The 4,189-nt window shown below is 45.3% G+C and overlaps 1 pseudogene; it reads left to right on the top strand.

Annotated features, from left to right (window-relative positions):
- Positions 1 to 3,731: 3,731 nt before the first annotated feature.
- On the top strand, positions 3,732 to 3,822 carry LOC114884845 (annotated as a pseudogene).
- Positions 3,823 to 4,189: the final 367 nt, after the last annotated feature.

The raw sequence follows: 4,189 nt of genomic DNA, 5'->3' as shown, positions 1-4,189 counted from the left end.
TACATATATAATATTTTTTCCTGGGCCATTTGGAAGTGAGTGGCAGATATCATGACCCTTCACCCACAAACTTCTTCTCGTCTCCTAAGAATAAGGACATTCTTCTACATAACTACAATGCCATTATTATCCTAAGAAAATTAACAATGATTTCATAGTTCCATTAAACATTTCAGAGGAATGAATTCAAATTTCAGGGAGACTAATTGCCATTGATGAGCAATTTCAAGGAATAAATAATATATATAAAAGTACCCAGCACAGTGCCTGGCACACAGTAGGAACCTAGTAAATGTCAGCTTTTCGCCCATCACCACCACCAATTTCCATCACCACCACTTTTAAAACTACTAAGTAACTGCAACTGTCATGGCTCGATGTGATGCCACATCAAAGCTGCACGGTCAGACCACCAGTGCCCCAGATGGGGCTCCCCCAACTCTTCCCCGCAGCCACAAGAAGGCAAGAGGAAAATTGCTGGAAACAAAAGACAGAGTCACAGGGCGGTGAACTTGGCCTCACCAGCCTCCGAGTAACGGCGCCAGGGAGGGGATCGGTGCCAGCCAATTACGCTCAGCCACTACGTGGCAGGCAGAGCTGGGCTCCTGGCCGGGGTCCCTCCATTTACCAGGGCAAGAGCGGGTTTTTTTTTTTTAATTGTTTTCAAAACAGATTTCATGTGGTCCCAAAATGAGACCATGATTGTAAATTAAAGTGTAATTAGCCTTTACGCTTTTATATTCATTAACTTCTCTGTTAATGATGCTAGGCTGGAGCAGAAACCCTGCATTATGAAACCACATCCAGGAAATAAAATAGTGATTTAGATAATGGCCACAATGTATTGCTACTTACACATAATTAAACAAATGCTCCATTTAAACTTGGAAACATGACTGAATGTTGATTAACCCTCGCCCAGCAATTCTGCTCGGAACTGGGAAAGGGGAGGCACCGTGAGCTCGTCTGCAGCAGAGTGTCTGGACCAGTCCCGTCTGCCTGCCACGTTGCCAGCCATGCCCACCAGCCACACCTGTGCAGCGCGAGTACAGGTCTCGTGCCAGGAAGTGTGGTCATGGATGGCGGTGACCAGGCAAGTTATCCTGGGACCACTTAAGAAACCACCACACTAAGTGAAACAAGCCAGACATAAAAAGATAACTATTGTATGATTCCACTTATATGAGGGACCTAGAGGAGTCAAATTCACAGAAACAGAAAGGAGGATGGTGGCCACCAGGGGCCAGGGTACAGCATTTCAGCTTGGGATGATGAAAGAGTTCTGGAGACGGATGGTGGTGATGGTTGTACCACAATGTGCATATACTTGATGCCACTTTAAAATGGTTAAATAGTAAATTTCATGTATATTTTACCACAATTTTTTTTTTTTTTTTTTTTTTTTTGCGGTACGCGGGCCTCTCACTGCTGTGGCCTCTCCCGTTGCTGAGCACAGGCTCCGGACGCGCAGGCTCAGCGTCCATGGCTCACGGGCCCAGCCGCTCCGCGGCATGTGGGATCCTCCTGGACCGGGGCACGAACCCGTGTCCCCTGCATCGGCAACTGTGCCACCAGGGAAGCCCCACAATTTTTAAAGTTTATTTAAAGCATTGAAAAAAGGAAAAAGTCACCACACCCCAGCTCCACTAACGGCGAGTACAAAAAGTCTGAAGTTCACCTGCTCAGAGATCTGCTCACTGGGTCCAGCACTGGATCTGATGAGACCTGACTCAAGGTTTTATGGAAATTTTTTATACTTTTAAAAATTATAATGAAGAATTGCTTAACATGTAAATAATTCAGACAGATGTTGAATAAAAAGTAAAGTTTCTGGTTCTCAAACTCATTCCCGAAGAGGCATCCAATAATTTTCCATTTGTCATTTTTCTACATGTATCTTTTCCAAATAACGTGTTGCCTTGCTGGATCTCCCAGAAGCAGACCCTGAGACAGGTGGGTGCAGGTGGGTGATGTGGGAGGTTGTCCCAGGAGAAACAAGAAGGGGAGTGGGGAATAAGACAAGGAAAGGGAAGACTAAAAAGTGCATCACTCTATCAGTTATTTATTGCTGACTAACAAGCTACTCCAAAATCTCGTCTCTTCAAACAACAATCATTATTTGATTATTGATTCCTGTGGGTCAGGAATGCAGACAGCAGGGATGAATTATCTCTGCTCCACAATGTCTGGGGCCTCGGCTGGAAAACTCAAAGCCTGGGGCTGGAGTCATCCGAAAGTTCCCTGCTCACACATCTGACAGTGGATGCTGGCTGTCCTTTGGGGGCCTAGCTGGGGTTGTCAGCTGAAATCCCCACACACAGCCTCTTCAGGTCTAGGTTCCAGAAACATGGTGGCTAGGTTCCAAGAGTAACCGTTGCATGCATGAGACAGAGAAAGAGAGAGAGAGAGAGAGATAGAGAGAGAGAGAACGCCAAGCAGAAACCATGTTGCCCATTAGGACCAGCCTCAGGAGTCAGGCAGTATCACCTCCACCACCTGTTATGAAGGTCTGCCCAGGTTCAAGGATAGGGGAATGTCAGTGACCCACCGTAACAAGGGCATGTGGGGAAATGCTGTCTGCCACAGTCAGGCAAGTTACGCCTGTGGGCAACTGGAACTCGATTCCAGAAGGGACCTCTGGGAGGTAGCCTGCCACCTGAATATTTATGGAACACTCACTATGGGTCAAGGGCTCTGCTGAATGCACACGTATTATGCCATTTACTGTGCAGTAGCTACTATTATTACCCGCATAATAAAGATAAGGAAACTGAGGCTTAGAGAGTACTGGGGCAGAGACAGCCCATCCATCCGCAAAACCCTGCCTTTCCTGCTTCCCATACACACAGCTAGAGCACTTCTCCCAGCCTTCTCGTGGGTAGGTGTGGCCGTATGACTAATTTGTCTGCAATGGAGTGAGAGCCAAAGTAAGGGGTGCCCGTCCAGGCCAGGGCCATAAAGCCTCCCTCATGTGCCTGGGCGCTCCTTCTCCCTTCTGGCCGGAGTTAACACACAGCCTGGGAAAAATACCCGTTGAAGATACCAGACTCTTCCTCAGTCTGGGTCCCTCAATCACCTCATGGAAGAGACGTCCCCCCCATCATTTATTTCATCCCCCCAACCTGGGACTGTTACTTTAGCAGCAAACTTCTGTTGTGTTTGTCCATAACACTTCTGGGTCTGTTTGTCACCACAGCTCAAACTGCTCTAATACAAGTGCACAGTATTAGATTGAATCCTCTGAAGTTGCCGTCACTACTTTGCAAATCATTAACGGCCAGATATCAGCAATTTCAGATGATTCAACCTCATACACACGACTCACTCTTTTCATCCCTGCGTGGTGTTCCATCTGGGGATGTCCAGAATTTGTTTAACCACTCCCCTTCTGATGAACATCTGTGTTGTTTCCAACTTTTTGTCCTTACAAATAATGCTCCAAGAAACATTCTTTTTTTTTTTTTGCGGAGCACAGCCTCCGGACGTGCAGGCTCAGCGGCCATGGCTCACGGGCCCAGCCGCTCCGCGCCGTGTGGGATCTTCCCTGACCGGGGCACGAACCCTTGTCCCCTGCATCGGCAGGCGGACTCTCAACCACTGCACCACCAGGGAAGCCCAAGAAACATTCTTAAATATTTATCATTATGGATATTCTGAAGGTGTCCATCAGGTTCCACAAAGTGGGATTGCTGAGCGGCTGCTGCACATTTAAAACTTTTCTATGTGCATGTTTGCTTTGGCAGCACATATATGAAAACTGGAACAAGTTAGAGAAGATTAGCACAAGGATGACATCACATTCGAGAAAAGTTCCATATTGTTATCCTGTAATAAACCATGATGGAAAAGAATATGAAAAAATATATATATGTATGTGTGTATGTATATATATATATGTATATATAGAAAACTGAATCACTTTGCTGTATACCAGAAACTAATACAACATTGTAAATCAACTATATTTCAATAAAAAATAAATCTTAAAAAAAATTGATATGTGCTGCTCAAATTACTCTCAAACATCTTCTAACAATTGTATATATATGGGGGGTGGGGGGTAAACAAATGCTAATACAGGACTTATTACATGCCAGGCCCTGTTCTATGTTCTTTACAAATATTAATTTATTTAATCCTCACCACAACCCTGTGAGGTAGCTACTATTATTATCCCAATTTTACAGAT

The sequence above is a fragment of the Monodon monoceros genome, unplaced genomic scaffold (genome assembly GCF_005190385.1).
Source record: "Monodon monoceros isolate NGI ecotype Baffin Bay Population unplaced genomic scaffold, NGI_Narwhal_1 Super_Scaffold_5, whole genome shotgun sequence".
NCBI lineage: Eukaryota > Metazoa > Chordata > Mammalia > Artiodactyla > Monodontidae > Monodon > Monodon monoceros.
Note: the sequence above shows the minus strand (reverse complement) of the source record. Positions and strands in the feature narration are given on the sequence as shown.